A 25,034-nucleotide genomic window follows, 5' to 3' on the forward strand; every position below is an offset into this window, starting at 1 on the left:
GGATACATACTTTGCATTCATATCTCCTGTTAAGCCTATTATTAGCGATGTTACAAAACTTACCTTCAGTGGTGCTGCAGTTCTGCCACTGGCCGTGTGCTCGACTTTGGCGCCTTTGAGGGGGAGGGGGGGTGGGATTAAAATGCCATTTTCTCCTACTTATTGGAGGCGGCTTTCCTCGGGCTGCTAAGCCTCTGAAGAACAATCGATCGGACTTCCCTTCCCGATTATTTAATTTATTTAATCGCGAGACAATTCAATAATTACATTAAAATAAAAAGCGAGTTTATCATTTGTGGTTTGAAGAGGAAAAGCTTGTAGTTTACAATGCCAAAATTGAAAAGTTGAGAAAAACAAGGTGTACAGAGTTGCTTATTGGTTCAATCTGAGGAGTATGATGATGCTACTGATTATGATATGCCAATGTACCAGCTAGCAACTGATCTTCATAAAGACTTGGTCTATTGCTAGAAATTGTAATTTATTTACCTATCTGTTACGGATTTACAGCATATGATACAATAATATTAAAGTTCTGATCTTGAGAATATCACATTTTTTAATTTTCAAGGCAGTCTGGATGTTTATTACTACCTGTATTTCTGTCACAACGGTCAATTTTGTAATTAACTACAATTAGGTAATTAACTAATTATATGCTTTAATTTCAGGTCATCCAAGTAAAATGTTTTATATTTGTTTCAGAATCCTTCAATCTATAATAACTGAAAATTTCATTCAGTTCTCTTGATTTTAAGAAAGTTATGGGCTTTTGACTGTCCTCGATCACAGCTTTTGTGTTGTCAATGGAAAAGCAATAGGGAACAAGATGCTAATTTCCGAGTATGAGAATGGCCATCACTTTTTTAATACTGAAGATACGAAAGTGAATTAGGTGTCAAATTAAACTTATTTTTATGCTGTATCTGATGGGATAAATTGCAGACTTGATTTTTCAAAATCTCAAAATGTTGTAACATTGCTACTATTATCTTTCAAAACCTATGTAGGTCCACATGTTTCACTTCCATACTGAAACCATAATTTTTTTTATTTGTTCATTTGTAGAAAATTGGATCAAACAGGGGTACAGTTAACTTACAATGTCCAACTTGTGTTATTTTAATTACTGCATTAACCTATTCTTTTAATGGATTATAGTATTTATTATCCGGAAATGTTGGCTATTCTGTTCTAATGGCGATAACTGTGGCAGGTCAAGAAGATTAAAAATTAAAAGGAAAGATGCAAGAAATGTATAACTGTATATCAGTTATTAAAATAACACGCAGAATGACTTTAATGGAGATCGGCTTGGTATACATAATGGGAGACCTATTATCAATCATTGCTCCCAAAATACTTAGCTGGCTATTTCTTTCTCACATGACTTCAAGGTTCATGTCACTTTAATGATGCAATGTGTGTGCTTAGAAATTAGATTGTGTGGCAGAAATTATTTCAGTGTTATGCAATTGAAAATGGACTAATCACAGAATGAAATACATTGAAGGGTTGCCAGGAAATTCAGGCTTGCTTTTCCCCAGCGCAATGACACAATGGTGACGCAAGAGAAACTGGTGCCTCACTGCTCCAACAGGTTCAATTCTGTCCTCCAGGACACTCTGTATGGAGTTTGCATGTTATTTTAGTGACCACATGGGCTTCCTCTGAGCGCTTTAGTTTCCTCCCATATGACAACCTTAAGACCATAAGACGTAGGAGCAGATTTAAGTCATTCAGTCCATCAAGTCTGCTCTGCCATTCGATCATTGCTGATCTATTTTCCCACTCAACTCCATTCTTCTGCCTTTCCCCCATAACATTTGACACCTTTACAAATCAACAACCTATCAATCACCACTTTAAAAATGCCTGCTAACTTGGCCTCCATCACCGTCTATGGCAATGAATTCCACAGATTCACCACCCTCTGGCAAAATAAATTCCTCCTCGTACCTTTCTAAAGGCACATCCTTTCATTCTGAGTCTGTGCCCTCTGACCCTAGACTCTCCCACTGCCAAAAACATTATTTCCACATCCACACTATCTAGGCCTTTTGTTATTTGATAATTATCATAATAATATGATCATCATCACTATATTGCATAATAGATGGCGTTATTTCAAATACAAACACACATTTCGTGTTGGTACAATGATTTGCACAGGATCTGGAGAGCCAGAGGTTATTACAGTGTGGGTCTGGTATGAGAGAGTGATCGGTAATCTTACCTGCAATTGCATCGTTCAAAAAATTATATCACTCACAGAACGTTTCGTTCTGAAAAAATATAATTCAATGGATATTTGGCCAAGTAATTTTATGTGTTATTGTTTTGCATTATTTGTTGCATCTATTTTAGTTCAAATATAAATGCAAAAGGAATATTTCCAAGTAGATGTCAGAAATAATATGATAAGATTCAGCTTGCATTTATATTTTGGTTGAATCATGATACCATCAATGAGGAGGTTGTGAGTCTCTGCGAAAATTCATTCTGCAATTTCTCTGCTACGTGAATAATTCAATCATAAAAGCTGAAAAAGAAGTTCATCATTGCAATGATTTAGTGTGCTTCAAATAAGAGCTTTTCTTCCTCTGTAAAGGGCCTGTCCCACTGCGGCGACCTAATTGGCGAGTTTAGAAGAGTTTGCCCTTGACTAATACATGCAGCATGGTCTACACGAGGTCCTAGGAGGTCTTTGTAATTCTCCTTCATGCTCGAGAGTAGTCCCCGTGTACTCGAGGCCTCAGCTAGGTCGCGGCGTATTTTTCAACATGCTGAAAAATGCCCGCGAGTAAAAAAAGGTCGCCATGGAAAAAATCGATATTTTTTGATTCGTAGGTTTAGTCGAGGTAGGTCATAGTAGGTCGCCATGTTATTCGTAGGTAATCAAAGGCAATCGAAGGTAATCGAGGGTAGTCGAAGGTAAAGCTCGTTGAGAAAAAAAAGATAAGTAAACCGACCGGTAGTGTTAAATGCCCGTTAAACTTTATTGAAAGTTGTCTGGCTTCTTAAAAGTATCTCCACTCCTTCTCCCCCCGCCTCCTCTCCCCTTCTCTCTCCTTCTCTCCCCATCTCTCCCCTTCTCCCTCCCCCCCCCCCCCCCTTCTCCATGCTCTCTAAATGACTTACCGTAACTGTGCCAGCCGTTTTTTACCTTCCTGTTAATCGCGGGTGTGAATTTCAGGTAGCGTTCCCCGCTTTCCCTGGCCCCCGCCTTTGCGATGTGTTTGTGTGTGTGTGTGTGTGTGTGTGTGTGTGTGCAGGCGGTCGATACGGCTCGCGGTTTCATCGCTGACGGTCGATCCAGCTCGAGGTTTTTCAGGAGCGTGCCCTCGGGGTTGAAGGTCGAAGACAGTCGCTGAAAAGTCGCTTTAGTGGGGCAGGCTCTTAAGGGTCCTTACATGACTTCTCATGGAAAAGAGTGGCCCTTTAACATTGTGTGACTGAATAGGTTTTCAATGCAGTTCATTCACTAGTCAGGTACATAGCATGCTGTAAATTCTGAATTCTTTTAGCCATGAATCAATAATGTGTTGATATCGTGCACAAACGTATGCTTACAAAGATTTTTTTAATGTCTGGGGGTGGGGGGGGGGGGAATCATAAAAAGGTCTGAACATTTGTTTCTATGGTAATTTTTCAAAAGTTGTCTATACGATTTTGAAAAAGAGCCTTAGCAAAGTTAGATAACCGTAAAAAAAGATGTATTCAACATATCAAAGCAGACTGCATTCAATGAAAAGTCTTCACTTCCTACCACACTTACACCTTGTCAAAGAAATGCATATCTTTAGTACAGGACATTTTCTAGCATAGTCCAATTTTGCACTCAATGCCAAGACATTTTAAATAAAGAACAATAGCTTGTGAACCAATGTGTAAATGTGCATTAAAAGGACACAGATGCTGGAGTAACTCAGCAGGTCAAACAGCATCTCTGGAGAACATGGATAGGTGACGTTTCAGGTCAAGACCGTTCTTCAGGCTGAAGAAGAATCTCGACCGGAAATGTCACCTATCAAGCTCTCCACAGATGTTGCTTGACCTGCTGAGTCACTCCACCACTTTGTGTCTCTTTGTTTAAACCAACATGTGCAGTTCCTTGCTTCTGTAAAAGTGCCATGATGGTACTAGTAAAATACATTCATCAGTGTAACACATTTTGTGAATAGTGCCCCTCATTGACACTGACGGAGGCCCTTACTGAAGTGTTAAAATCCACTACAGCATTAGTTAATGGAACCATGCCTACGAGAAAGGTAAATGCAGTCTTTTTTTTAACAGGTCATTTTTTTCTCTGGACTATGCTGGAGAATTTTACAGATCAGAATGAGCATAAGCCATTAGTTCAGAAAAGTGAATTAGTCGAATAAATGTCTTTCTGATAGGCACACAAATTTCACGTTGCAATGATTTTGTGTGCAATGGGATAGAATTTCATTGAAAACGAATCAAAACATGGGATTAAGTATACACTGCACATTTGGGGAAGGTACTGATTTCACTGTATGGCATGCTAATATACAATGATGATTGAATACACTCAATATTGTCAAAAAGTATTCAATGCATGTTTGTACATCGTCCCTTAATTTTTTTTTGCACATGAGCCACTTATGCAGAAGCAGATGTTCATAATGGATGTGAAGTTCCGATCACATCTTTCACAAAATTTATTCGACAGATGAATGTCTTTTACCAGTACCATCATGGCAGATTTACAGAAACAAGAAACTGCAGAGGTTGGTTTAGCATGCAGGAAATAACATGACAAAACGCATTCGTACATGGAGCCTAGAACACCACAGCACAGAAACAGTAACTTCAGTCCATAATGCCCGTGCCGAACATGATGTCAAATTAAACTAATCTCCGAAGATAGACACAAAATGCTGGAGTAACTCAGCGAGACAGGCAGCATCTCTGGAGAGAAGGAATGGGTGACATTTCGGGTTGAGACCCTTTGTCAGACTCTAATCTCCTCTGCCTGCACGTGATCCATATCCCTCCATATCCATGGACCTTTCTAAATGCTTCTTAAATGTCCCTATTAGAAATCTTTTGAAGATTCTGCTTGTTAAACACCAACAGAAATCCCCTGCAAAAAAAATAGTGATTTATTCTTGCTTCATAGTGTCAATTGAAAATTAAGAGCAATATTTTAAATGTATGAAATATTTTAAATGTATGCTAGATGCATCCGCTGAATTTAGTTCTGCCTCTTTTAATGTTTTTTTACCATAAATCTGTCTATGGAAATGTTTTATTTGCAATAATTAATGAAGTAAAGTTGCACAGGAAGGCTATGGGCCAGTTTCAAGTGGTCCATACAAGGATGTTCTAAAGTCTTTCACTTCCAGAATGAAATACCCAATACTCTAACATGGATCTGAAGAAATACATGGTAACAGAAGATTTAGCCCCACAATCAGCTTACCATGCAATGAATTGAAAGCCTTCTCAGTAATAAACGTTTATTGCTAATGAATTAGAGATACAGTATATAGGGTGTCAATACGAACACTCAGATCACATAAAATGTAGCTCACTAAACATTTTATAATGGTTTCACTGACTTTTATTACCAGTGTCATAATTCAGAATACAACCAGGTTTTATTGACATGGAAACAACAGCAATGTCTGAAATAATAGAGATCTGTCAGATTCTGACTGGTTAATAATTTCAGGGAAAATCTCTTGCCCTGTTCTTATTCCAAACAGTAACCTCCATGTCTTTTCAAAAGATGGGTGATTTTGAGTTATTTTTTAAATTCCAGATTCAGGGACAGTTTCTTCTCAGCTGTTATCAGGCAACTGAATCATCTTACCACAACCAGAGAGCTACTATCGACCTCTTTGGTGACCCTCGGACTATCCTTGATCAGACTTTGCATGCTTTATCTTGCACTAAATGCTATTCCCTTATCATGTATCTGTACACTGTAAATGGATCGATTGTAATCATGTATTGTAGTTTTGCATGCAACAAAAGCTTTTCACTGTATCTCGGTACATGTAACAATAAACTAAACTGAACTTTGGAGTTTGTATATTCAGTAGAAGGCCACTTCATTATCACAGAACAGGTAAGGACAACATGAGAACTATCACTGATAATGAGATGGGAACTCTGTTCCACTCCCACATCTGCCTGAGGTGCTGCCATTTATTTAAAACTTAATTTTTAGCATCTGCAGTACTTTGCTTGCGTACCATTGTCTATCGGGAGCCAAACATTTTCGAACTATTAACAAAAAATGAAGGCATTGACAGGAGGTTACTCTTTTCATTATCATCATTGAATCATAGAGCCATGCAGCATGGAAACAGGCCCTTCAGCCCAACCCATCATGTCTACCATGATGCTACATCTAAATTAGTCCCATTTGGCCATGTTTGGCCCATATCCCTCTAAACCTTTCCCACCCATGTACCTGTCCAAGTGCCTTTTAAATGCTGAAACATACTGTAGAATCAGAGAAATGCAGATTAAATGCAGAAATGCTGATTAAAACAGAAAACGACGCAAAGGTCAGGCAGCATCTCTGGTAAATTGGATAGGTGATCGTGTCACGACACAAAACTTCACCGATCCATTTTCTCCAGAGATGCTGCCTGATCTACTGAGTTACTCCAACACTTTGTGTCCTTTTGTGCCTTTTAAATGCTGTTATACGTTCTGCCTCAAATACCTCCTCTGGCAGCTCATTCCATATACCACCACCTTCTGAGTGAAAAATTTGCTCTTCAGTTTCCCATCAGATAAATCTTGTCCCTCTCACCTTAAAGCTTGATACATCAAAACTTTGTCATAAAACTTGTTACATCAAAAATTCTGAAAATTGTAACTGGAAATTAGGCAAAAGTAAAATTGCAATATCTGAAGTTGTTCCTTACTTTCAATGCCAAGTTCTGCTTACAATACTGTTGGCCATTTAACAGTTGCTGTCCCTTATTGTAAATTTTCTCAGTGCAAAAGAAATGTATTATTGATGCTGGAGTTTTTCTCTTGCTGTTTTTACTCTGTATTATATGAGCTACCATCTGCACAACAAGACATTAAATAAAATATAAGTGACGTGAGAATGATTTACGAGTGAATTTGCTGATCTCATTTTGCTTTTGAACAGTATTCTGCACAAACCCTGAGTGATTAATTGTCCCTTTCATTTTTTTTTCACTGAAAGGGACTAATATTTATACTTGCACACTTATGAGATGCCTTAATGCTATGTTTGAATATTTGCCCAGATGCAGTCACTGTGAGGCCTTGAATCTGATGAGCAACTGTCCATGCAGGATTCTGGTATCAGAAAACCTGATATTGAGGAAAGCATTTGCCGTGTAACAGAACAGAACAGCAAACCAACCATGTATAGAAAGTATGAAAAATAGACATTGTGTAATAATCATGAAAAAAAATTATACAACCCATGTAATTAAAACATATGGGGTTATATAGATTATTGGCAAGACGTATTTTCATCAAAATCATTGAAAACATATTCTCAATATAAAAAATTAATGTGTCTCAGATTGTAGAAGGTGGAATTTTAATCACAATAATAATAATAATAATAAACTTTATTACGGACTCAAGGTCCAGACAAGGGGCAACATTACATTAAAAATGCATTGCATATCAAATATCATAAATACATATAAAATCTTGGTATATCACTTATAAAAACATCATAATTTTTTTTTTTTTTAAACCAAACACAATGCTTAAGTTAAAAATCCAGATTAAAAGATGATCAATGTCATACAACGAGACAACGATACCAGTTCCTCCACAGCTGGGATTCGTAGCATGTAGTGCTAACCCTTATGTTTGTCAAGGCCACAATAAGCACATTTTTAGAGTCATTTATCCTGCAAATGAATTTATACATGTGGTGTCTTAGGATAGCTTCTAAAGTACTGACTCCTGCAGCCACAAACATATTACTGGCACTACACCATCTAGGTTGCCTTAGCAGTGTTCTCATGGCATCGTTATATGCCACCTTTAGTCTCTGCATACTTGTCTTTAAATAGTTCGACCACAGGTGCGCAGTGTAGAGTGGTGTGCAGTATGCTCTAAATAGCGACATCTTCACCACAACTGCACACGCACCAAATTTACGCAAGAGGATATTCGCCTGTACATACAGCATGCGTCGTTGCCTATAAATATCCTCATCATCTGTCATTTGTTCTGTAATAATATGCCCTAGATATTTTATCTTATTACAGACACTAAGATTGTTGTCAGACAATTTAAAATCAGGATATTTTAGGCATTTATCCTCTTTGGTTCTACAGATCATAACAGCACTCTTACTAGCATTATATTTAATATCATGTTCCACACCATACACGGAACATATAGTAAGAAGCTGCTGGAGACCAGCGCTAGATGGACTAAAGACCACAAGATCCACAATGATGAGAAAATATTATAGATATTAACGGGGCTAATTTTAAAATAAATTCACCCAGGATAAACTAACGAGATAAACTAACGAGATAAGATAGGTGGCCCATTGGGTTCAATTGAGAGTAAAATTGGGCTGGTTATAAAGTGGACGGCCAAACCACTCTCTTCAGTTTCTCCTGTTGTATTATCTCCCCTTCACTATTTGCTTCCATTCTTGTCCATGCCTTTCAGCCAAATATCTTGCGCCAATTGCAATACCTGTTTCTTCCACAAAATGACTGCATTCTGATCCTGGAGAACCAATGTTGCATCAAGTAGTTAAAAACAAGGAACTGCAGATGCTGGTTTACAAGAAACTGCAGATGCTGGTTTACAAGTAGAAAATACAAAAAGTGCTGGAGTAACTCAAAGGGTCAGGAAGCATACCTCGAGAACATGGATAGGTGATGTATCAAGTTGGGACTCTTCTTCAGAGTGATTGCCCAATTTTACTCTTAATTGAACCCAATGTGCCACATATCCAATCTCGTCAGTTTGCCATGGGTGAATTTATTTAAAACTATCCCTGTGAGTATCTATAATGTTTTCTCATCATTGTGATTAAAATGCAACCTTCTATAATCTGAGATACCTTAAGTATTTAAGGGCCGCAACTCGAGACGTCTTCTATCCATGTTCTCCATGGATGCTCCCTAACCCGCTGAATTGCTCCAGCACTGTTACATCAATGGCAGCAGCAGACCCCAGGAGACTAGAAACCAGAACATTGATTGGCTGTAAACAATGCTAGAAGGGATCTTCTTGAATGAATGAATAATAATGATTTGTTTGAAAGCAATCCCTGGATAATTGCTTTCTAAAGTAAACCCTCAACTTCAAATAATAATCATTTTCCTGTAAGCATTTGCATATCATTTGTTTAAACAGTTTAGAAGAATTTTCAGAACAATCTAATGTAAGTCCACATTTTAGCCAAATGTGCAAATCAGCCACAGTCTTAACAATTAAAGATGATCTCAATTTGATTGAATGAAGCTTTGAATCAAGGATCCAAATTGCTCAATATTATAATCAGTATGTTTCTTCTACTCAGAGCCTGAGAGAAAGCATAAGAGCTTGGGAAGAAGGTAAGGGCTGAAAACTGTAACATCCAGGTTCAGGAGCAGCTTCTTCCCACCAACCATCAGGCTATTGAACACTCAAACCCCAACTAAACTCTGAATTACAAACTGCCTTGATTACTGTAAGGACTTGAGGCATTGTTTTTGCCTTTGCACTATATTGTTTGCTTTTAAATATTTGAACTTCTTTATGCTGTTTATTATGGTGTCCACTGAGTACTATGTTTTACATATCTGTTGTGCTGCTGCGAGTAAGAATTTAATTGTTCATTTCAATGGATCATATAAGTATTAAAAGTCTGATCTTGTATATTTATTTAAGTGTGTGTGTGTGTGTTTGTGTATAATCACATCTTCTTGAAAAAACGACGGGGTAACGGTAACATTTTTACATATTCCGGTAGAGATTTTTCCTGGAGTCCGAAAGCTACTTATCTGAAAATTTCAGGCTTTCTTTCTCGACATTACTGAAAATGTTCAAAAATACTTAAAATTTAAAAAGATTTTTACTGTTAAAAATCATTCCTCACAGCTTCCAACACACTTTGATACAAAGTTGTAAGAGAGGAACACCGGCAGCAACACTCTAAACTTCACCTCACAGCAAGTGCACCCGACATTTGCAACAATGTTGCCATCATAGCTCCTGGCAGAACAGGAGGGGGAGGGTCAATTGGTATTGCAATTGGGGATTGGGATTTTATTTTTTAACTACAGTGCTGGGGGAGGCTCTGATCTTTGCTGAGGAGTACTCGAATCTTATCTTCGGCAACGGGTTGAGTTGAAGGACCACGCCTCCCGTGGGAGCTACATGGTTGGGGGAGCACTGCACTTAGTCTAGTATGACAATAAAACTGTCTTGGCTCTCTGTCATATTAAACAGCCTAGAATGTGCTATGTAGCAGAATAATGCACTGTGTGGAAAGCATACACTTCCTTGAAGTTATATTCTGTTTTAAGACATTGGGTTCTGACTTATTGATTGAATTCCGAACTGAGGTATTTATGTTTTATTCCAATTGCTGATTTTGTCTTCATATAATGATGCTGGACATGGTCTCTGTGTTATACATATACAAGCCTCATTCTCTTCATATAATTCTGCTCCCTTTCACATACTTTTTTATTTCATAAAGTATTTCTTAGGTTGATGATATGATAGACAAAATACTTCAGAGTCAGAACCGTCCTGTTTTGAATATGTCCGGTTAGTAATGTGCTGGAAAGCATGTTTCAGTGCATACGATTCCTGAGGATAGTGTAGCGGCACCTAGTGGTGGCTTGAGGAATCACAAACACGCGCTATTGGCTGGCGCGGTCACGTGATCGCGAGAGTGTTTTCGCGGGTTTTTGTATAGCATTCATTCAAGCTCCACCGTGTTAGAAGGAGCTTTGTAATTTTTGGCTGTTCTAAACGAGTTTGAGTAAATTGCTTTATTGTCGTTTAAATTAAGAATCTTACCTTACTCAATCGACTCGACTCGCCAAAATAGACACAAAATGGTGGAATAACTCAGCAGGTCAGACAGCATCTCTGGAGAAAAGGAATAGGTGATGTTTCGGGTCGGAACCCTTCTTCAGACCATTTGGGCTCTGACCCGAAAAGTCACCTATTCCTTTTCTCCAGAGATGCTGCCTGACCCGCTGTGTTACTCCAGCACTGTGCCTTATCTTTGCAATAAACCAGCATTTGCACTTCTTTCCCACACAGATTCCTGACTTTGATTCAAAACTTGCGTTTACATAGGATGGTTCATTGGAGCACTATCAAACTGCAGTTGATATCAAGCTAAATGAGTGATAATGCATTGGACAACCTATAAGCAGCACAGTCGAATGGGCATCTGTCGGTATCACCTGCGCCTCAGATATTTAAGGGACAGATGATACAAACATATTAATTACATGTTACTAATTTGCAGTATAATTGAGGGGGCGTTAACTGGTAATTGGCGTGGCGACTCTTCTCTAGAAGAGTTTATAACACTATTAATTTAATTAAACAAGATCAGACATAATGGCCCTTCAGCCTTATTTTATGTCATGTAACTACACTGAAATACTGCCTTGCTGTGCACTGTAAAGAAGGAGCTTGCATTTGTATAGACATTTTCATGTCCAAGATTCCCCAAAGCACTTTTCGGTCGATGCAGCACCTGTGAATGGCCTCCATCCTTTTACACATATGTGGTATATCACATTTATGGACTGTCCATCAGTCTGTACACCTCACTGCCTGCATCAAAGCACTGGCTGTAACATAATGTTCTGTCAGAATCAGCCTGATGCATTTCTTCATTTTGCTGTCGGTCCTGTCCTCTGGCTAGTCTCATCATCATGATATCTCAGGGACTATCAAACAAAGCTGCAACTGACATGAGGAGGCCAAAAATATTTGTCATCTCTCGCCATCGTGGAAACAGTAAGTCACACTGTTACCCACTTCACGCTACAGTGACCCGCTCAGCACATTTAAGAAAATAACAAATACGAGCAGGATTAGGCAACGTGGACCTACAAGCCTGTCCTACCATGGCTGATCTCTTACTTCAATGCCATCTTCATGCCTTATTCATTCCATCTTCATGCCTTATTCATGCCTAAGACCGTCAGGCACGAGGTACAAATGTTTGAAAACACTTACTTCCAGATTCAGGGACAGTTTCTTCCCAGCTGTTATCCAGAATCAACCATTCTCTCACCAACCATTGAGCAGTCCTGGCCACCATTGGAGACCTTCAAACTATCTTAATCGAACTTTACTGGACGTTAGTTTTAAACTAAACTAACGTCCAGTAAAGTTCGATTAAGATAGTTTCATGGAAACAGGACCTTTGTCCCACTAAGTTCACACCCACCAGCAATCCCTAAACACTAGCACTATCCTACACACTAAGGACAATTTACATTTGTTACCAAAGCCAATTAACCTACAAACCTGCACGTCATTTGAGTGTGGGAGGAGACCGGAGCAGCTGGAGAAAACCCAGGCGGTCACGGGGAGAATGTACAAACTCCCTACAGACAGCACCCGGAGTCAGGATCGAACATGGGACACTGGCGCTGTAAGGTAGCAACTCTAATGCTGCATCACCTTGCCGCCCCAAAATCTTGTACAACATGTTGTATATCTTGCACTGCGGACAGCTTGATTTTAATCATGTATATTTATAGTCATTTTACTGACTGGATAGAATGCAACAAAAAGCTTTTCACTGTATACTGCCTGCTTCAAAGGTGCACTAAATCACAGCCAGCAATATCACGACAATAATAAACTATACTAAACTATTCCGTTATCGCTTGATCAATCCTAGCTTTCAACCCAATAAATGACCAAGCCCCCACATCACTGCAGATTTATGAATTCCAAAGGTCCACTTCTAAGCCAAGATATTTCTTCTCATTTTCATTCTCCTCATTTTTGGTGAGATGCCAGAGGGATCTGCACTGGGGAATCGGCAGTATAAAGTAACCAATGACTTGGATGGCAAGACAAGGTGGGCTCCAGCCACATTTGCTTCCAAATTTGCACTTCTCCGCCCACTCTCACAACCTATCCAAGTCCTTCTGCAGTCTCTCTGCTTCCTCAACACCACCTGTCTCCACATATCTTCATATCATATGCAAACTTGGCCACAAGGCCATCATTTCCCTCATCCAGATTATTAACATACAATGTGAAAAGAAGCGGACTCAACACCCACCCATGTGGAACACCACTTGTTACTGGCAGCCAACCAGAAAAGGGCCCCTTTATTCCCACCCTTTGGCCAGCCAATCTTCTATCGATGCTAGTATTTTGCCTCTAATACCATAGGCTCCTATCTTGTTCAGCAGCCTCACGTGTGGCACCTTATCAAAGGTGATTCTGAAAATCCAAGTATATAACATCCACTGACTCTCCTGTGCCTATGTTGCGTGTTACCTCCTCAAAATACAGATTTATCAGTCAAGGCCTACCCTTAAGAAAACCATGCTGACTTTGGCCTATTTTGTCATGTGCTTCCAAGTACCCTAACACGTCCTCCTTGATAATGGGTTCTAAAATTTTACTGACCACAGAAGTCAGACTAACAGCCTATAGTTTCCTTTCATTTGGCTCGCTCCCTTCTTAAATAGTAGTTACATTTGCGATTTTCTAGTCCTCTGGAATAATTCCTGACTCTAGTCATTCTAATAAAAGTAACTAATAATTGTGGCATCAAATTAGTGACAGATTGAATTGTGCCTAATCTTCTGTACATGTGTTCAATAATGTTAGCATTACTATATGCTTGCATTTCTTGCATGATATCTAGCGCAACACACATGGTAAGTATGTTGTGCTGGGCATCATATTAGAAAGGTGCTTTCCAGGAAAATAAACTGGCCAGTGCAGAGAGTATGGAGTAAAACATTGCATCTCTACCCCATTATTAGTCTTACAGTCTTTGTATTATATATTAGTCTGATAAATCATTGCCTTGTTACTTAATTACCTATAGGTACCTTTCTCTAAATTAAATTTCATGTAACTCCTGCATTCCTTGCACCCCCCCCCCCCCCCTCCTTCCCCTCTCCCCCCACCCACCCCCACTCTAGTTGTCCTCCTAGTTCCACTGTTCGCATCCTTGTATCTCTGCTGTTTCCACATTTCCCCCAGCAAAGATAGGGCCATTATGGACTCCCCCCTTCCTGAGGTCGTCTGTTGCGAGCTCTGATTTGTTTGGCCTCCCCCCAACCCTGCACTGTAAACTCTGTCAGATGGTTGGAACTGACAGAATCTCTATACCACTCTAAAAATCCATATTTGACCTCCGCACAGTCACTGAATGTCATATTGCTGATTCCAGTAATGGGTCTGTTCTGTTACCATGTAACCTCTTGCACATTGTCAATGTTCTGTCCACCCGTACAGCAACGGTGGGCAAAATATTAATGGGTGAAGATGATCAAAGGCCCATCCATATAAAAGATGGGGATGATAAATGCACATATAAAATTTGCCATGAAATATATGATAGCTGGACTCCATTTTCTGCTGTGCTCAGCAATTGAGATAAAGAGTTCATTGATGCTGCAGTCATGAATTAGACATTCAGCAATGCTGTAATAGACATTTCCATAATTAAATCTGCTGAAGTGGACAAATGCCTGCCTTAAATGATTGACTAAGCAAGGCATAAGATGAAGCTTCTTGGAGTCCCCATATATGACCTATCATTGCAATAATGTTCACATAACATACAGGAAAATATTCAAGTCAATTGGGTAGAAAATCATTTATACATCACAATGTTTTTGTGTCTTCTGTAATGAAGCTCTGTTTAAAAACAGTAATGTGTGCTTGTAGTTTATGCTGATACTTAAATTTGAAACTTCCATGCACCATTCACTGGGAAGGGGTGTATGGAACAAGCTGCCTGAGGAAGTTGTTGAGGGCAGGTACTTAGTAGTAGGCCCCCCTCGGTCATGTCTGACCATGGGTGATGCATCCTGGTCGGATGCAAGCCTGGGCGATGTCATATAGAGGACAGGCTGTTGCCCATGCAGCACAACCCCCCCTCTCAACGTCGCTGATCGAGCCAAAGGAACAGCGGGGCCGTTACAGTTTGGCACCAGCGCCGTCGCAGGAGCTGCCAGAGCGAGGTTGTAGACGACGATGAACTGCCTTAGGGGCTCCGGATTTTCTTGAGGTTTACTCCTGGAGCCTTTTACATGACTGGATATGGCCACAAGGCAGTGGAGGTTTTAAATCAGAGTTTTCCCTCTCCTAGATGACGAGGCTGACGAGCCCCATCTGCCCGAGACTCGTGGGGGCGGGAGCGTCTACCTTCCCGTGCAGGTCTATAGCAACTGCCCACTGCCCAGGCAGGTATTAGAACACCATTTAAAATACATTTGGATAAGTACATGGATAGGAAAGATTTAGAGAGATTTGGGCAAATGGGACTAGCTTAGGTAGGTTTTGTGGTTAGCCTGGACGAGTTGAGCCAAAGGGCCCGTTTTCGTGCAGAAAAGAACAGCAGAGGCTGCTATGTGCTGAAGATAGATACAAAGTGCTGGAGTAACTCAGCAGGTCAGGCAGCATCTCTGGAGAAAAAAGATACTCCAGTTTCCTCCCACATCCCAAAGATATGCAGGTTAAGAGGTTATTTGGCTGCTGTAAATTGCTTCCGGGTTGTAGGATAGTGGGAGCTGATGAGAATGTGGAGAGAATAAAAAATGGGATTCGTGTCGCGTTAATGTAAATGGGTTGTTGATGGTTGGTGAGGACTAGTTGGGCTGAAGGGCCTACTTCCATGTCGTATCTATGACTTTAAATGACATCTGTCCATTTCCCTCCACAGATGCTGCCTGACCTGGTGATTCCTCCAGCAGTTTGTTTTCTTTGACCAAAGGTTGAAAGTAAGGTTCAAATGCAGAAATGTGCTTGCCTCCATTGGGGCGAAGTGGCTTCTTGCTTCCATTTGATGGAATCAGACCGTGAAAATCTTCTCCACTTCGATTCAAACACAAAAGTTTTTGCTCTTGTGACTCGTTGCATAAAAAATATACATTCGCACCATGAGGTGATGACTGTGCTTGAGAGGTTAATACTTTGGGTTAATGGAATTGCCCCCAATCCCAAAATTTGCCAACCTGAATACAGCATAATTCAGCTTCCCACTGTGAAGAAACAAAATACCTTTATACTATATTTAAAATATATTGACTAAAATATGTAATATAAATTGCCCAGAAAATTGGAGTGCACAGCTCGACATGATGTGCACTGCACGATTTTACTCCTATGAAAAGTATTAAGTCAATGAGAGCCGTAGACTAATCACATGGATCTTGAAGCCCACAATTTTTGGTCCAGGGTTTTCTATGTCTTGAATGGAATTGAATTGAATTGAATACATTTTATTAGCCAAGTGTATATACATACAAGGAATTTGCTTTGTTCGCAAGTAACAACATGATATACAGTAGATAATTAAAATAAAACATGTCAAGAATGAATAAAATACCAGAGCAAAAGGAGACTACAGACTTTTGGCTGTTGAGTGGAGCTACTGCTCGTGGAAATAAAGCTGTTTTTATGTCTGGCTGTGGCGGCTTTGACAGTCTGGAGTTGCCTTCCAGATTGGAAGTGCTTCAAACACTTTGTGGCCAGGGTGAGAGGGGTCAGAGATGATCTTATCCGCTTGCTTCCTGGCCCTTGCAGTGTACAGTTCATCGATGGGGGAAAGGTTGCAGCCAACAACCTTCTTGGCTGATCGACGATGCATTGCAGCCTCTGGATGTCATGCTTGGTGGCTGAGCCAAGCCAGACCACGATGGAGAAGGTGAGGACAGACTCTATGATTGCAGTATAAAACTGGACCATCATTGCCTGTGGCAGATTGTGTTTTCTCATCCTCTGTTGGTCTTTTTGATAGTTGAGTCAATGGTGGCCTCCCATTTAAGGTCCCTGGAGATGATGGTTCCAAGGAACTTAAATGACTCCACAGATGTGACAGTGGTGTTGTTGATGGTGAGTGGGGGGAGGGGAGCTCTCCTAAAGTTTACAATCAATTCCACCGTCTTGAGCTCCAGGTTGTTGCGATGGCACCAGGACGCCAGCTGTGTCACTTCCTGTCTGTAGGCAGATTCTTCCCCATCCTGGATCAGTCCAATCAGGATTGTGTTGTCCGCAAACTTGAGAAGCTTGACAGAGGAGTCAGTGGAGGTGCAGTCGTTGGTGTAGAGAGAGTAAAGTAGAGGGATGGGTACACAACCTTGTAGTGCTCCTATGCTGAGGATCAGCGGGTCCGAGATGCGCTTTCCCAGGCTCACAAGCTGCTTCCTGTCTGTCAGGAAGTTGGTGATCCACTGACAGAGGGGTTCAGGCACAGTCAACTGGGAGAGTTTGGAGTGTTGTAGCTCTGGCACAATGATGTTGAATGCAGAGCTAAAATCCTCAAACAAAATCCTGGCAGTCTAGGTGCTGGAGGATGAAGTGCAGGCTTTGGTTGACTGTGTCATCCACGGATCTATTGGCCCAGTATGCAAACTGCAGGGGGCCCAGCAGGGGGTTTGTGATATTTTATCAGGTGGGCCAGCACAAGTCTTTCATAGGTCTTCATAATTACAGAGGTCAGTGCGACAGGCCTGAAGTCATTAAGACCAATAATCCTTGCCTTTTTGGGTACGGGAACAACAGTGGAGACTTTGAAGCAGGCAGGGACAGTGCAGGTTTGCAGGGACCGATTGAAAATGTCTGTGTAGACTGGTGCCAGTTGTTCGGCACAGAGCTTGAGGGGGGAGGGGGAAACATTGTCCGGTCCTGGAGATTTGTATATCTTTAGTGTGTATATGTCAAAGAACCCCAGATCGGCATGTTAGCATTCTCCAATATGCAACACACATCTATACCTTAAGAGCTCAATGCTCTTAAGACGGTGGAATTGATTGTAGAGTTTAGGAGAGCTTCTGTATCTTCTTCACAATTTTCAGAGTATGAACATTGGCAGGGTATGAAAGGAAAGGTCTTACATCCTATAGAGATGGACTTTACCTAAAATTATTGAACCTTAACAAGAAAACATGAAAATGTAGGGTGGCACAGTGGTGCCGCAGTAGGGTTGCTGCCTCACAGTGCCAGAGACTGGGGTTTGATCCTGAGTAAGGATGCTGTCCATACAGAGTTTGCACGTTCTCCCTGTGACCTGTGTGGGGTTTCTCTGGCTACGGTCCCCTTCCACGCTCCAAAGATGTACAGGTTTGTAATTTAATTGGCTTCTGTAAATTGTCCCTAGTGTGTAGGATAGAAGTGGTGTGTGGGTGATCACTGGTCTCAGTGGGCTGAAGGGCCTGTTTTCATGCTGTACCTCTAAACTAAACTAAACCAATCAAAGCCTAAGCATCTAGAAGAGAGTAGATACTTTCTTAAATGCTATGATCTCACCTAGAGTTTTGTGTGCAGTTTTGGCCTCCTTATCTGAGGAAAGATGCTCTTGCCATTGAGTGCGTTGAGGGTTTACTAGACTGATTTTTAGGAAGGCAGGACTGACGTAAGAAGAGAGAATAGGTTAATAAGGCAAATATTAATTGAATTTTACCACAACATTTAAGAAACATTTAGAAAGGTACTTGGATAGGATGGGTTTGGAGAGATATGGGCCAAATGCAGGCAGGTGGGCCAAGTGTAGTTGGGGCATGTTGGTCCGCGTAGGCAAGTTGGGCTGAAGGACGTGTTTCCACGCTGTACGACTGTCTCTTTTTAAAGAAACAAGAGGGATCTCATTGATACCAATGAAATTTAACTAAAGAGCCTAGATCTAAGGATGATGTTCCATTGGCTTCAAGGGCAAGGTTACCCAATATGCATTCAGCGCTGAAATCAGGAGAAATCTCTTCACCCGAAGGGTGGCAAACCGTTCACATCCATAGGAAACTGGAGAAGATGAGGCAGTATAAAACCGGACCATCATTGCCTGTGACAGATTGTGTTTTCTCAAAAATACTATCTCCATTGCAGGTGATAGACTTCTGACCGACATCCACTATAAACCCACTGACTCCCATGGCTATCTGGACTACACTTCTTCCCACCCTGCTTCCTGTAAGGACTCCATCCCCTACTCCCAATTCCTCCGTCTACGCCGCATCTGCTCCACGGATGAGGCGTTCCACACCAGGACATCTGAAATGTCCTCATTATTCAGGGAACAGGAGTTCCCCTCCTCCACCATAGATGAGGCTCGCACCAGGGTCTCTTCCATACCCCGCAACACTGCTCTCTCTCCCCATCCCCCCACTCGCAACAAGGGCAGAGTCCCCCTAGTACTCACCTTTCACCCCACCAGCCGGCACATACAACAAGTAATCCTCCGTCAGTTTCACCACCTCCAACGTGACCCCACCACTCGCCACATCTTCCCATCTCCCCCCATATCTGCCTTCCGCAAAGACCGCTCCCTCCATAACTCCCTTGTCAATTCTTCCCTTCCCTCTCGTACCACCCCCTCCCCGGGCACTTTCCCTTGCAACCGCAAGAGATGCAACACTTGTCCCTTTACCTCCCCCCTCGACTCCGTTCAAGGACCCAAGCAGTCGTTCCAGGTGCAACAGAGGTTTACCTGCATCTCCTCCAACCTCATCTATTGCATCCGCTGCTCTAGATGTCAGCAGATCTATTCTATATCGGTGAGACCAAGCGGAGGTTGGGCGATCGTTTCGCCGAACACCTCCGCTCGGTCCGCAATAACCAAGCTGACCTCCCGGTGGCTCAGCACTTCAACTCCCCCTCCCACTCCGTCTCCGACCTCTCTGTCCTGGGTTTCCTCCATGTCCACAGCGAGCAACACCGGAAATTGGAGGAACAGCACCTCATATTCCGCTTGGGGAGTCTGCATCCTGGGGGCATGAACATCAAATTCTCCCAATTTTGTTAATCCTTGCTGTCTCCTCCCCTTCCTCAGTCCCCCTGCTGTCTCCTCCTATCCCCCAGCCTTCGGGCTCCTCCTCCTTTTTCCTTTCTTGGCCCCGCCCCCCCCCCCCACCCCCGATCAGTCTGAAGAAGGGTTTCGGCCCGAAACGTTGCCTATTTCCTTCGCTCCATAGATGCTGCTGCACCGCTGAGTTTCTCCAGCTTTTTTGTGTACCTTTGTGTTTTCTCATCCTCTGTTGGGCCTTTTTGACAATGGAGTTGATGGTAGCCTCCCATTTAAGTGGCTTTTTCACGGGGCGACTTGACGCAAGAGTGAACCAGAGTTTAACATCGTGGGAACCTCGTGCGATAACAGTACGGCATTCGTGGACCACCGTGGCGCTAACGGCAGGTAGTCGTGTACCTTGGTCACTCGGGAGAAAATTCAAGAAAGTTTGAATTTCTCCAAGAGTGACTTGTACACTTGTGGTTGAGCATTGCAACATTGTATGAACATAGTGGCCAGTGCGATATCCATACGATATTCGTAATAACTCTTGCGGGTACCGTGGGAACTCCTGCGAAAGGTGAGTAACTGAGCTGTTTGATTGTCAGTGCTTGTTTTACCTCATTGTTAAATAAATATATTTTTTACTATCAGATTGATGTCTGCAATTCTTCATTAACACATCACTACAAGATGAATGTCTCTAATGTTATAATCCCTCTCATGCTGAAACACAAAATAGTTGAAGGGAGGTGAAATAATCACATTTTCATTCTTTTTCATTTTTGAGTGTTCAGGTACCTCACTTGCTGAGCTATTTTACTCCAGCAGTTTGTGTCTCTTTTTGTCTAAAGCAGTTTCTAAGACTGTAGGAACTCCGCGGGCCAGGCAGCATCTACGGAGGGAAATGGACAGGCGACCCTTTCTTCAGGCTGCCTTATCTCTCTTCCCCCCCCCCCCCACTCCCACCCACACACACAAATGCTGGAGAAACTCAGTTGCCTACTTCCTTCGCTCCATAGATGCTGCTGCACCCGCTGAGTTTCTCCAGCATTATTGTGTACCTTCGATTTTCCAGCATCTGCAGTTCCTTCTTAAACACAAATGCACTGAGTTCCTCCAGCATTTCGTGTTTTGCTCAGTATTCCAGCATCCGCTGTCTCCCGCGTCTCCAATAAAACAAAACTACTGTCAAAAGGGTGAAGAATAGGGGCAGAGATAGATACATTCCTGATTAGTGCGGCTGTCAGGAGGTTATGGGGAGAAGGCAAGAGAATGTGGTTGAGAGGGAGAGATAGATCAGCCGCGATTGAATGGCGGAGTGGACTTAATGGACCGAATGGCCTAATTTTGCTCCTATAACTAACAAAGATAGTAATTGTTAGGGAAATGTAGTTATTAAAGACGAGGGGGAGCAGAAATGGGCAGTCTGGGATGGCTCGCGAGATACTTGCATAGAGGCACGAACGTTAAAGAAAGGGCAGATAAACAGAGAGGGGGGGGGGGGACTTCCCTCAGTGTCCATCTGTTACCATTAATTGGACAGTTCGGTCTGTGAAATGCAACACGCCAGCCCCGACATCCAGCCCGGTGGTCAGTCCTTTGAAGATAGACACCAGTTGCTTGGAGCAACTCAGCCGGACAGGCAGCAACTCTGGAGAGAAGGAACTGGTGGCGTTTCGGGTCGAGAGCCTTCTTCAGACTGAGGTCAATCCCCTGCATGGATAACAGGAGTCCCAGCCAACACGACAATCGCCCGCTGCACAGTCTCTGAGCTTCCACTGCGAAAACGGTGCCTACATTTGAGCACTTATGTAACTGAACCATCCTAACACCAACCACAGAGCATTCCTGAACTACTACCTACCTCATTCGAGACCCTGAGACTATCTTAGATCGTATACTCACTGGCTTTATCGAGTTACAGTGTGGAAACCGGCCCTTCGGCTCAACTTGCCCATACCGGCCAAAATGTCCCATCGAAACTAGTCCCATCTGCCTGCGTCTGGTCCATATCCCTCCCAACCTGTCTTATCCATGTATAGACCTCCCCCTCGTCTCTTGCCTTCTTAAATGTAGGGATGGACCCAGCCTCAACTACCTCCTCTGGCAGCTTGTTCCATACACCCACCACCCTTTGTGCGAAAATGTTACCCCTCACTCAGATTCCTGTTAGATCTTCCCCCCCCACCTTGAACCTATGCCCTCTGGTCCTCGAATCCCCTCTGTGGGCAAAGGACATATATTACCCTGGACTCTGTCTATTTCCCTGCCTGTTCGTCTCATGGTTTTGTACACCTCTCAGCCTCTGTCCCCAGTGTGGAGTTAAGGGCTTGTTTATGGGTGCCCTGGGCTGAGAACTCTGGAGGATGGGTTTTAGACTTTATCGGGAATCGAGATAGACCCCGTAATGCAGGAGAAAAGAATCGCAGACGCTAATCTACATTGGAAAGACACAATATGCGGGAGTAACTCAGCGCTGAAGAAGAGTCCAGACCCGAAACATCATCTATCCATGTTGTCTAGCGATGCTGCCTGATCCGTTGAGTTGCTCCAGTGCTTTGTGTCTTTCCACTAGACCTGTAATAAGTCTCGGCTGGGTGTTTACTGGGATCTCTGGTGTTTAATAGACGTCCTGATGTTGTTTTTGATCGGGTTTACTACTGACAGTATTTAATCAGATCCATATTAAATCATTTCCCCTTCACCTTAAACCTATGTAATCTGGTCCTCGATTCGCCTACTCTGGGCAAGAGACTGTGCATCTACCCGATCGATTCCTCGCATGATTTTAAACATTATCTTGCACACAGCGTTGTTCCCTTCACCTTGTATACACCATTTATGGCTCGATTGTTACTATTAATTGTCTGTCTACTGACTGGTTAAACGTTTGAAAGTTTCACCTCTCAGTAGATAATAAAATAAGACAACCATCACGGTCAATGTGAGACAAAGTCTTTATTCCTATTTGACAAAATAAAAAGACGACTTCTTGCACATATTGAGAGAAGGTGCATCACACCAAACAACATTTGTCTAAAAAAACCCAGATTATTCTTCAGCTCATTAAAGAGCTCGGGTGAAATTCTGACAAAGTTTGTGAATGCACTTTTATCCTCTTCGCACAGCACATTAAGCAGCTGATCATATTGTCCAAATTGAGGCCTCCGTTTAAAGATGGGCTTCACCCAGTGAGACTTCCTCTTAATTCTCTTTTTAATTAATCTCACCCTTCTGCCTTCACACAAGCGTTCTCGATGCACATAGTGGGCTGCTGCATACAGCGCGTCAATGAAAATAACCACCATCCTGTACTCGAAAATACTTAGTATAGGCATGTCTCCAAATGAGCCAATTCAACCAAGGGAGGAATATAGTGTGTGAAAAAACCCAATATAGTGTGTGAAAACAAAGTAACATCATTTGTGCCACGTGATTAACAACACTACAGTTCACGATGTTCATTCAAGATTAACGGGAAAGCTCGGGAGACGGACAAGTCACTCGCACAAATAACAGAAATGCCAAGTACCGTGGGAACTCTTTATCTACCCCCGTTATATCATGCGAAACTCGTGCTGGACCATGACCACTTCACTCTGGTGACATCTTGCGTCAACTCGCCCCGTGAAAAAGCCCCATTAAGGTCCCTGGAGATGATGGCTCCAAGGAACTTAAATAACCTATATCCTTTATCCACGTAGGATTATATTAAAAAGGAAGTAGATATATTTCTTATTGTTAAAAGATAAATTACAAGACAGGATACTAAACTACGGGATTCTAATCAGTTTGAATGGTGGAGCAGACCTGAAGAATCAAATGGCCAACTCCTGCTTCAGCTTTCTATGTTTTGATGTTGAATCTTGTGGTAGTCCTGATGCAAATGCCTTGAACCAAACTATTTCACTCCTACTTTGTCTATGAGTAGATATTCAAAATTCATGCCAGATGTGGGAAGTTACTCGTGATCTGATTATTTGTAAATATATCAATGTTCCTTCTGATAACTTTTTATTCAAAGGCCTTTTCGAGTCATAGCATCACAGAGTATATAGCATGCAAACACATCCTTCCGTGCAACCCACCCATGCTGACCAAGTTGCCTAACTGATCTACTCCTACTTGTCTGCTCTTGAGTCATATCCCCCCAAACCTTTCCTTGTTTAGTTTAGTTTAGTTTAGTTTATTGTCATGTGTGCAGAAGTACAGTGAAAAGATTTTATTTTGCATATTTTCAGTCAATGAAAAAGACTATACATGATTACAATCAAGCCGTTCAGTGTACAGATACAGGATAAAGGGAATAACGTTTAGTGCAGGATAAATTCCAGTAGAGTTCAATTAAAGATAGTCCAGTAGTCCTGTCTAAGTACCTGTCCAAGTGTCTTTAAAATGTTGTAATTCTACCGAACTCTACCACTTCCTCAAGCCGCTTGTTCCATATCCACACCACTATTAAGTTTTACCCCTCTCACCTTTTGGTGTAGGAGAACATTTGTTAATCTTCCTCAGAAGTTCTAGTTCAATCTTGCTCCACATACTCAAGGCTCAGATCAGTTATATCTTGTTGTGTAAGCGGAATCAAAGGACATTGATAAAAGTTGTTAAATAGAGCCGAGCACTGATCTGTGGATACCAGAAAGGTCTAAAGGGGCTGAATGACTTACTGGAATAGCAATTAATGTTGCAAATTTTTGCAAACTAACAAACTGTAAATATTGTGTTTAAGAAGGAACTGCAGATGCTGGAAAATCGAAGGTACACAAAAAAGCTGGAGAAACTCAGCGGGTGCAGCAGCATCTATGGAGCGAAGGAAATAGGCAACGTTTCGGGCTGAAACCCTTCTTCAGACTCTAACTGATTCAAACTGTAAATATTAACCTCCCACGGGCTGATTCATCCTGGAATATTCATTAATTATTTGAAATAATTATTAAATGCTCCCATGCTTTCATCTCTCAAATAAATACATTTTTTAGAATTGACTTAAATGGAGTAGGATACTAATGTTTCATTTGTAACCTTTCGAGGAAGATAAGAGGAAGTTGTGAATATACTATATGGTTGCAGGTAGTTGTAAGTG

Source organism: Amblyraja radiata, chromosome 16, assembly GCF_010909765.2.
Source record: "Amblyraja radiata isolate CabotCenter1 chromosome 16, sAmbRad1.1.pri, whole genome shotgun sequence".
Taxonomy (NCBI): Eukaryota; Metazoa; Chordata; class Chondrichthyes; order Rajiformes; family Rajidae; genus Amblyraja; species Amblyraja radiata.